Source organism: Schistocerca cancellata, chromosome 10, assembly GCF_023864275.1.
Source record: "Schistocerca cancellata isolate TAMUIC-IGC-003103 chromosome 10, iqSchCanc2.1, whole genome shotgun sequence".
Lineage (NCBI taxonomy): Eukaryota > Metazoa > Arthropoda > Insecta > Orthoptera > Acrididae > Schistocerca > Schistocerca cancellata.
In genome coordinates, this window is record NC_064635.1 from 34001130 (window position 1) to 34012483 (window position 11354).

The window sequence follows — 11354 nt, forward strand, 5'->3', positions numbered from 1 at the left end:
GCCTCAGGATCCGTGGGATTTATGAAGTCCCTTGTGAGTGCGGAAGAATGACATCCGTCAAAAAATGGTTCAAATGGCTCTGAGCACTATAGGACTTAACATCTGAGGTCATCAGTCCCCTAGAACTTAGAACTACTTAAACCTAACTAACCTAAGGACATCACACACATCCATGCCCGAGGCAGGATTCGAACCTGCGACCGTAGCAATCGCGCGGTTCCGGACTGAATCGCCTAGACCCGCTCGGCCACACCGGCCGGCGACATCGGCCAGTCCAACCATGCCGTTTCCGACAGCTGTGCAGTATATCAACGGCATATTAAAAACCAAGAACTGGAGAAATAAACAGTTGCTGAGCACAGCCTCATAAACACACAAAAAAGTTTTGTCCCCGGCTCTTACATACTGGTATTCTGTAGTTAAAGAATCAATAGAAACTAGAACGTGTGCGAAGAAATTCAATCGTGATGGTGGATGAAACCTTAGCGGTGTGTGGGAGCGAGCTGTCTATGCAGGGAAGAGAGAGAGAGATATTCGTCGCAATGTTTACGCTAGTATGGGAGCGGTGGCACAACCAGCACAGACGTTGACACCATCTGCGACAGCACTAGGTAATTGTCGACCAAACAAACACTGTCCCGGGGCTATATAAGGCCACCGCAGCAGTAGTTTAGACAGTCAGTTGCTCCTGACGACGACAAGAACGTAATTGTCGAAACCTCGGAGTTTATACAATTCACGCGGAAAGAAATCCCAGAATGTTTTTCTTGGTGAAAACGTTTTATACACGATTGAAAGCTGTCTTCCATATGGTCAAAGAGACGTCCAATACAGACGGTCTCACGCTCGCTGAAGCATACCTTTTACTGGGGACTCGAGATGCCTCCGGAGTCCACCAGAGAAAATGAAATCACCTTCCAAGAACACACTGGCCACTTTTGAGCACTGCACATGACGAAGAACCGGTACCAGGTGGTCACATGACATTACGCTACTGACGTGCTCCACGGTGGTGATGTGCTGTGTATACTCCCAGTCGGTTGTGTGCAGTAATCACAGTAAGGTGGGAACTCGTGGAGACGTAACAGAATTGCAGAAAGCAGCTATTGTTTTAGGGATGATGAAACCACTTTAGAACCATTGTAGGTTGTCATTTTTATTAAGCAAGATGACTTTATTCCACCATGGCTCCAGAGACTTTTTCAAGTCACAAATACCTGTCATGTATACATCCAGACTCGAGTGACGAATTTGTACCACGCCTAGGATTCGAACCCGGGTCTTCTGCTCATGAATCAGATGCACTAACAACTCGCTCGGCACAGTGGCTCTCCACAACTGCACACTCCCTTCCTCAATCCAAATTCCCATTAGCGTCTTGGCCGAATTGATGTCCCCCCTGCACTCTTAACAGCATTACAGGGACTCCCCAACTGTACTGGAATAGCGGATCAGCATCGAGCGAAACGAAGGAGGATCCTGCCTGATACACAGGTAGAACTGCTTTAATCAAATGTGCCACGGTGGCGTAGTGGTTAGCGCATGTGCCTTGTGAGCAGGAGACACAGGTTCAAAGACCGGCTTCGGTACAAATTTTCATTAGTCGCTTCAGCCTGCTTATACAGGGTGTTTCAAAAAATGACCGGTATATTTGAAACGGCAATAAAACCTAAACGAGCAGCGATAGAAATACACCGTCTGTTGCAATATGCTTGGGACAACAGTACATTTTCAGGCAGACAAACTTTCGAAATTACAGTAGTTACAATTTTCAACAACAGTTGGCGCTGCGGTCTGGTAAACTCTATAGTACGATATTTTCCACATATCCACCATGCGTAGCAATAATATGGCGTAGTCTCTGAATGAAATTACCCGAAACCTTTGACAACGTGTCTGGCGGAATGGCTTCACATGCAGATGAGATGTACTGCTTCAGCTGTTCAATTGTTTCTGGATTCTGGCGGTACACCTGGTCTTTCAAATGTCCCCACAGAAAGAAGTCACAGGGGTTCATGTCTGGCGAATAGGGAGGCCAATCCACGCCGCCTCCTGTATGTTTCGGATAGCACAAAGCAATCACATGATCATCGAAATATTTATTCAGGAAATTAAAGACGTCGGCCGTGCGATGTGGCCGGGCACCATCTTGCATAAACCACGAGGTGTTCGCAGTGTCGTCTAAGGCGGTTTGTACCGCCACAAATTCACGAAGAATGTCCAGATAGCGTGATGCAGTAATCGTTTCGGATCTGAAAAATGGGCCAATGATTCCATTGGAAGAAATGGCGGCCCAGACCAGTACTTTTTGAGGATGCAGGGACGATGGGACTGCAACATGGGGCTTTTCGGTTCCCCATATGCGCCAGTTCTGTTTATTGACGAAGCCGTCCATGTAAAAGTAAGCTTCGTCAGTAAGCCAAATGCTGCCCACATGCATATCGCCGTCATCAATCCTGTGCACTATATCGTTAGCGAATGTCTCTCGTGCAGCAATGGTAGCGGCGCTGAGGGGTTGCCGCGTTTGAATTTTGTACGGATAGAGGTGTAAACTCTGGCGCATGAGACGATACGTGGACGTTGGCGTCATTTGGACCGCAGCTGCAACACGGCGAACGGAAACCCGAGGCCGCTGTCGGATCACCTGCTGCACTAGCTGCGCGTTGCCCTCTGTGGTTGCCGTACGCGGTCGCCCTACCTTTCCAGCACGTTCATCCGTCACGTTTCCAGTCCGTTGAAATTTTTCAAACAGATCCTTTATTGTATCGCTTTTCGGTCCTTTGGTTACATTAAACCTCCGTTGAAAACTTCGTCTTGTTGCAACAACACTGTGTTCTAGGCGGTGGAATTCCAACACCAGAAAAATCCTCTGTTCTAAGGAATAAACCATGTTGTCTACAGCACACTTGCACGTTGTGAACAGCACACGCTTACAGCAGAAAGACGACGTACAGAATGGCGCACCAACAGACTGCGTTGTCTTCTATGTCTTTCACATCACTTGCAGCGCCATCTGTTGTTGAAAATTGTAACTACTGTAATTTCGAAAGTTTGTCCGCCTGAAAATGTACTGTTGTCCCAAGCATATTGCAACAAACGGTGTATTTCTATCGCTGCTCGTTTAGTTTTTATTGCCGTTTAAAATATACCGGTCATTTTTGAAACACCCTGTATGTCATAGGTGTTTGAAACTTGAACATGTCTCCGGAACCATACAGTTTTATTGGACTAAAGCACCTGTGACAGGACTTCAGGCAGGATCCCTCATTTCATTTGATACTGAAGTGCTATTCCAATACAGAGCTGTTATGCTCAATTTCTTACGTATGTAATATAAATTCTGATCAAGACTCCCTTAGTTTAGGAGTCGAAACCATGGTCAATTCGACTATAAAATCCATTGCAATCAGTGGGCTGTCTTTACTATAAAAAGAAATTCCAATACAGTTGTTTGTGGATAAGGGGAATACCAAGTGGGCTCAGGTGTGAAAAGGAATTTGAACTGAAGAGGGAGGGGGGAAGGGGGTGAGCTAGGGTAGTCCATGCAGCTGTGCAAAGCCATTGTGCTAATGTGACGTAGTGGTTAGCACATCTGTCTCGTGACCAGTAGACCTGGGTTCGAAACACGGCCGTGGTACACATTTTGATTCGTCTCTTCAGTCTGCATATATACAGTAAAATACTTCTCACGATCGCGTAGTACTCATATAGTAACGTTTGAGAAAGTAAAATTAAATGCTTTGCTGTTAAACGAAATTGTAAGGAACTGGAAACTTGTGAGTAGTAGTTTTAGATGCGTGGTGCATTGCACATTGTCCAATCACATTTATCTGGCCACCTGTCAAACGCCTGAATTATAGGGTGTAGAAAAATTTTCGGCTACCAGTCACTATAAAAGGTTATTTATTTGTCACACGACCGGTTTCGGGCGGGCGCCCATCTTCAGGTGTTTATACATTCATGTACATGTTTATACGCTGGAGATCACTGTAAAAATACAAAAAATTATTTATTGGTGACTAAACAGATACAAGTGGGACAATTATAAGTGGCAAGGCAGCATTTGTTGAAAATATAGCTGTACTTACATAAAGATGAAGCATCATTATTATAGTTACGCTGTGGTGACAGTTTTTCGACTTAGTTATACATTTATCATTTTCACGTCCATATTTCAGTTTTATAAAGTTTACGTGCATATTTTACTGTTACGATGTGCACGTTGTTGTCAAAGAACTTCGACGTAGCACGTGTAAAGATGTTGCTCATACAGAAACATGTATGTTATGGTCAAAGAACTTAGTCACAGGAAGTGCAAGGGTATTTCACATATAGAAACTTAAAAAAGCCATTATAGACTGAGAAGTTTCTTGATACACATTATGAAATTTTTTATCCACATTTTTGTCGGAGAACTTAGATATAAGAAGTACAATGATGTTACACACATGAAATTTTGAAATCTGTTACGAATTATACAATGACAGTTACAGCTTGTGTTTACAATATGACTACTAAAAATTACGATAATGACACTTGAAGTGTTGTATGACTGCTACATCGAATTTCCATAGAATATTACTCTGTCATTATATCAGAGGATAATTAGTTTTTGTTTTTGAATATTTCGTGACATATGTGTAGATAAGATTTGTTTGCAAGCTATACTTCTTCCGTTAGAATAAGGTCTGGTCAGTTAGAGCTGTGGATATAAATTTCTAGCTCTTTGAGCAGATTCATTTTCTTTCCTTTGTTCAAAGTGTTTAGTATTTGTAGGTTGTCTGTAATGGTCACTCAGCCACAGCCATTTGTACCTCTTTAGTCACCAGCAAATAATTTTTTTGTATTTGTACGGTGATCACCAGTATATAAACATGTGCATGAATGTCTAAACACCTGAAGATGGGCGCAAGCCCGGAACCGGTCGTGTGACAAATAAATAACCTTTTATTGTGACTGGTAGCGGAAAATTTTTCTACGTGCTATAAAGGAAGAGTCACGGAGTTCAACTGCATCTATTATGGATAAAATTCAGGAAGAGAGTCAGAGAGCTTCTGGAGGATGTGGAGCCATGCAGATTCCAGTTTCGTGGCCAGGTGCGCTAGGTTTCTCGGTTAAGGATACATAGCACGAGCAGCCAGATCGACGTGGCCCCACAGATTCTCGATTGGGCTTAAATCCGGGGCGTTTAGTGGCCAGGGGAGAATGGTAGACCCATTCTGGTGCGCTTCAAACTGTTACAGATTGCATTGTCCTGCTGGTAGATGCCATGGTGCCGAGGACAAACAGACTGAAGGCAGAGGTGGGCATGGTCCACAAGGACAGATGCATACTTGTGTTGATCCATTGCACCTTCCGGAAATCGGGAGGACGACGGTTCAAATCCGTGCCCGGCCATCCTGATTTAGGTTTTCCGTGACTTCCCTGAATCGCTTCAAGCAAATTTCGGGATAGTTCCCTTGAAAGGGCACGACCGACTTTCTTTCCCCTTCGATCCCTAATCCGATGAGACCGATGACGTCGCTGTTTGGTCCCCTTCCCCAAATCAACCAACGAAACTTCCAGAACGACGAGATCACCCAAAAGAGTGTCACGAAAAGGTCTTTCGTATAATTTTTATAGGAAGTTATAGGTATGTCATCTTCTTCTCACCATTTCCACTACTAAGTGATTGTAGTGGCTTCTCTGTTACGCCATCGAGTACCTTAATATTTGCCATTTCAAAATTCGTATCATGATTGAAAGGAGAGACAGTTTCACGATTTTCCGCAGAGAAACAGTTTTGGAAAGACGAATTCGATATTTCGGGCTTCTTCCTTTTAGCTTCCGTTTCGGTTCCAGTATGGTCACTGAGAGAGTTAAAATGGTTCAAATGTCTCTAAGCACGATGGGACTTAACATCTGAGGTCATCAGTCCCCTAGAACTTAGAACTATTTAAACCTAACTAACCTAAGGACATCACACTCATCCATGCCCGACGCAGGATTCGAACCTGCAACCGTAGCAGCAGCGCGGTTCCGGACTGAAGCGCCTAGAGCCGCTCGGCCACCGCGGCCGGCCCACTGAGAGATTGAACAGATGATTTCGAACCATCTGGTTACACTAAGGTGCGAAAAGTAACAGAATACCTCCTAACATCGAGTCGAACCTCTGTTTTCTCGGCGTACTGCAGTATCTCGATGTCGCTTGAACTCAACAAGGCGTTGGGAAGTTCCCTGAAGAAATACTGACCCATGCTGCCTGTACAGCCGTCCATGATTACGAGAGTGTTGTCGGTGCACGATTTTGTGCACGAACTGACCTCTCCATTATGTCCCATAAACGTGCGATAGAATTCATGTTCGGTGATCCGGGTGGGCAAATCATTCGTTCGAACTGTTCAGAATGTTCTTCAAACCAGTTGTGAACGATTGAAGACCAGTCACATGACGCATGTCATCCTTAAAAATTCTATCGTTGTTTGTCTGCAAATGGTCACCAAGTAGCTGAAGATAACCGTTTGTATTTAGTGGTGTAATTTAATTGTAAGATGTATGAGATCACCTATACCAGAGGTACTAAATTTCTCCATTACGTCAAACGCTGGGGTCCTATTCCACTGCCGGAGAGCCTCGGCAATAGTGACGATCTGAGAAGGGGGAAATAGGCAGAAGATAGGAAGGTTGTGTAGGGGAGGGCAATGGCGTTAGGTAGTCCATGTAGCAATGTTAGCCATGGTGCTGCAGTACTCTCATGGTAGCCGGCACGGTAGCTCAGCGTTTTCGGTCAGAGGGTTTAGCTACCCTCTGTAATAAAAAAACTGAGGTAGTGGATCAACGACGAACTGAAACTGGTGTCTTGCGACGTCCGCCCCGAGCAGATGCAACGAACGAAATGGGGTAAAAAAAAAACCGAAATAATGGTTAACATTCGTGCCTAGTAAGTAAGGCAGCCCGGGTTCAAGTCCCAGCGGTGGCACACATTTTAATTCATTTCTTCAGCTTCCGTCATTGTCGTAGATAGAGATGACTCAAATGTCTCGAGGGAAACTTAATTGTCATTGTACTCCATATGCTCATTTTTACTTTGTTCAGCTTTTGTGTATCAGCAAGGTTCTTGAAATTGTGACGAAGCTCTCTTTGTTTACTTAGCAGTTTTCTAACACGGCTGTTAAACCACACTGTGTCTTTACCATCCCTTAAGACATTGCTCGGAAAATGCCTGTTTCATTTTACTCGAAATCCACACAGTCGCACTGTAGCCACTCCAGTGTTCACGGGACTTGTAGGTCGCTGTTGTCCAGGCACCTCCCGACTGCGAGGCTGGCTGGCTGGCTGGCAAGGTCGGACTGGCCCGGCCGAGTCGAATTGCTGGACGGGCCGACTGCAGCCTCGGCTGGCCTCGAACGCCCGTCCCGCCAGACAAAGGCCGCGCCGGCTGCGGGCTTTGTCTGCTCCAGCGCTCCGGCGACAAAGGCACAGTGCCGGCCGCTTCTGCAGGAGTGCTAAACGTCCAGGAGGCGACTGGCTGGGAAACTGCGAGTGGAAAGCGGATTTAGTTAGGATGGGGCTACAGATCACTGAAGGTTTTTTAACTGGTTTCAGGCAAAGCTTACTCCAGGTACGGGTGTGTCACATAATGTCATAAACACGACACTGTCTGATTTCCTTACAGAATATTAAGCACAGTGTGTTACATAGCCCAGCCGTATAAAGATTAGAGAACAACTATGCAAAACAATTAATCTACAAAACTTTGAGTTCAAATGGTTCAAATGACTCTGAGCACTATGGGACTCAACATCTGAGGTCATCAGTCGCCTAGACTTAGAACTATTTAAATCTAACTAACCTAACGACATCACACACATCCATGCCCGAGGCACGATTCGAACCTGCGACTGTAGAGCCGGCCGCGGTGGTCTAGCGGTTCTGGCACTGCAGTCCGGAACCGCGGGACTGCCACGGTCGCAGGTTCGAATCCTGCCTCGGGCATGGGTGTGTGTGATGTCCTTAGGTTAGTTAGGTTTAAGTAGTTCTAAGTTCTAGGGGACTTATGACCTAACATGTTGAGTCCCATAGTGCTCAGAGCCATTTGCACCATTTTTTGCGACTGTAGCGGTCGCGCGGTTCCGGAATGTAGCGCTTAGAACCGCTCGGCCACCCCGCCTGGCGTTTGGGAACAGATCTATTGATGGAACTAAGAGCTACAATAAGAGTTAAATAATCCTTTTTGGTGAAAATATTGTACAGTACATTGACATTATCTCGCAGGTGTTTTCAGTGGTATAGAACGATGTTGTCTACGAACTAGGTTACGAATAGAGATACTCGTAAGGAAGTAATAAGCTGAAACGCCATGTTTGATGCTGGAGTTTTACTGCATGAACAGCTAAAATAGAGGTTGCGCGGTTTATAGGTACAGATATTATGGTCATTGGTACCGTAATAGAAATGTACTATTCTGTGTGGGTTGTTTTTTGTGAATTTTAAAATTCCCCACCTATCTAAATGTTCAAACAAGTATCGGGCTTGCAGCCGAAAGTAGTTTAATTCATCCCACGATATTTTGACTGGACACCTGCCAATTACACTACTGGCCATTAAAATTGCTACACCACGAAGATGACGTGCTACAGACGCGAAATTTAACCGACAATAAGAAGATGCTGTGATATGCAAATGATTAGCTTTTCAGAGCATTCACACAAGGTTGGCGCCGGTGGCGACACTTACAACGTAGTGACATGCGGAAAGTTTCCAACCGATTTCTCATATACAAACAGCAGTTGACCGGCGTTGCCTGGTGAAACGTTGTTGTGATGCCTCGTGTAAGGAGGAGAAATGCGTACCATCACGTTTCCGAATTTGATAAGGGTCGGATTTTAGCCTATCGCGATTGCGGTTTATCGTATCGCGACATTGCTGCTCGCGTTGGTCGAGATCCAACGACTGTTAGCTGAATATGGAATCGGTGGGTTCAGGAGGGTAATACGGAACGCCGTGCTGGATCCCAACGGCCTCGCATCACTAGCAGTCGAGATGACAGGCACCTTATAAGCATGGCTGTAACGGATCGTGCAGCCACATCTCGATCCCTGGATCAACAGATGGGGACGTTTGCAAGACAACAACAATCTGCACGAACAGTTCGACGACGTTTCCAGCAGTATGGACTATCAGCTCGGAGACCATGGCTGCGGTTACCCTTGACGCTGCATCACAGACAGGAGAGCCTGCGAACATTCAACGACGAACCTGGTTGCACGATTGGCAAAACGTATTTTTTCGGATGAATCCACGTTCTGTTTACAACATCATAATGGTCGCGTCTGTCTTTGGCGGTGAACACAGATTGGAAGCGTGTATTCGTCATCGCCATACTGGCGTATCACCCGGCGTGAAGGTATGGGGTGCCATTGGTTACGCGTGTCGGTTACCTCTTGTTCGCATTCACGGCACTTCGAACAGTGGACGTTACATTTTAGATGTGTTACGACCCGTGGCTCTACCCTTCATTCGATCCCTGCGAAACCATACATTTCAGCAGGTCCTGTACGGGCCTTTCTGGATACAGAAAATGTTCGACTGCTGCCCTGGCCAGCACATTCTCCAAATCTCTCACCAATTGAAAACGTCTGGTCAATGGTGGCCGAACAACTGGCTCGTCACAATACGCCAGTCACTACTCTTGATGAACTGTGATATTGCGTTGAAGCTGCATGGGCAGCTGTACCTGTACACGCCATACAAGCTCTGTTTGACTCAATGCCCAGGCGTATCAAGGCCGATATTACGGCCAGAGGTGGTTGTTCTGGGTACTGATTTCTCTGGATCTATGCACCCAAATTTCGTGAAAATGTAATGACATGTCAGATCTAGTATATTGTATTTGTCCAATGAATACCCGTTTATCATCTGAATTTCTTCTTGATGTAGCAATTTTAATGGCCAGTAGTGTATCTACAGGTGAAGACTAACGAAGACTTTCTCCATTCTACAATATATAGCACACTGCAAGTATTCCGGGTAGGTGTCAAAATGAGGTTATTCGAGTAAGTAGTTTTTTCCCCTCCGTGCAACAGTCTTACGACATCACCTAATTTACAACCTGATGTTTTGTGCATGTCTGTTACTGCACCTAGAAGTGGACTATGCCTGTCAATACTGACAATCCTTATGGCTCCACGCATCATCACTTCAATACCTGAACTGCTGCCTAGTGGAAAATAAACATTAACCCTCTCAGACCCTCTGGCTACAATTGCATAGTTTAACTTTTACTGTGTCGTAGGTCCAACAGAAGTACTTTTTGCCAGTAGAAACTGGAGGCACGCATTTGTGAGTGTTGAACCTTTGCATCATGCGAACGTAGTGCAGACTGTTGGGCATCACCAGGAAAAAATCACCAAGCAAACGTATCAGTATGCAGCAGCTCGTGGGCAACAGAATACATGCATGTGGTTGGTTCACTATAGTTCACTGTATAATTGAAATTTATTATTATTATTTTACATGTTAATTATTGAATGGTCATTTTACTATTTATTACAATAGAGAACAATTAAGTACCCGCCATGGTAGCCGAGAGCGCTAATGCGCTTTTTCCTGGACTCGGGTAGGCGCGCCGATCCCGGATCGATTCCGCCTGGCGGGTTAACGACGAACACCGGTATGCCAGGCAGTCTGGATGTGGTTTTTAGGCGGTTTTCCACATCCCACTAGGTGAATACTGGGCTGGTCCCCACGTTCCGCCTCAGTTTCACGACTCGCAGACATTTGTAAACATTCTCACTATTTCATGCCTTACACTAGACGCAGGCATCTGGGGTGCACTTATTCTCCCCCGGGCGTTGGGGTGGCACCAGGGAGGGCATCCGCTCCCCCCCCCCCCCCCCCACGACACTAACGTTGCCAAGTCAGTAATAACAAAGCCGACCCTGTGTCTTGCGGGACTAAGGCCCAAAGGAAAGGAAGGAAGGAAGAATAATTTGTAATTATTTATTTAAGTCCACAAAATAAAGCCCCATCTACAAAGTAAATTTTGAAAAGTCTTGCATCTAAAATCATTAAAAAATCATCACTAAAAGAAAAATTTTCCTGCCTCTAGAAAAAAAAATCAGGTCTGAAACGATTAATGGCTTGCATGTGCCTTGCGTACTTGGAGGTACTAACCAACCTAAAACATACTACTTCTTATAGCTATGATTACTACTCTGCAAATGAAGTAAATAGTGATGTAATGTTGTTCAATACGCCGTCCTCAGTCATCACTAGAAATACCCTTTGTAGTGAGTGACAAACATTTTTTCTATTTCCAGAATGAGATTTTCACTCTGCAGCGGAGTGTGCGCTGGTATGAAACTTCCTGGCAG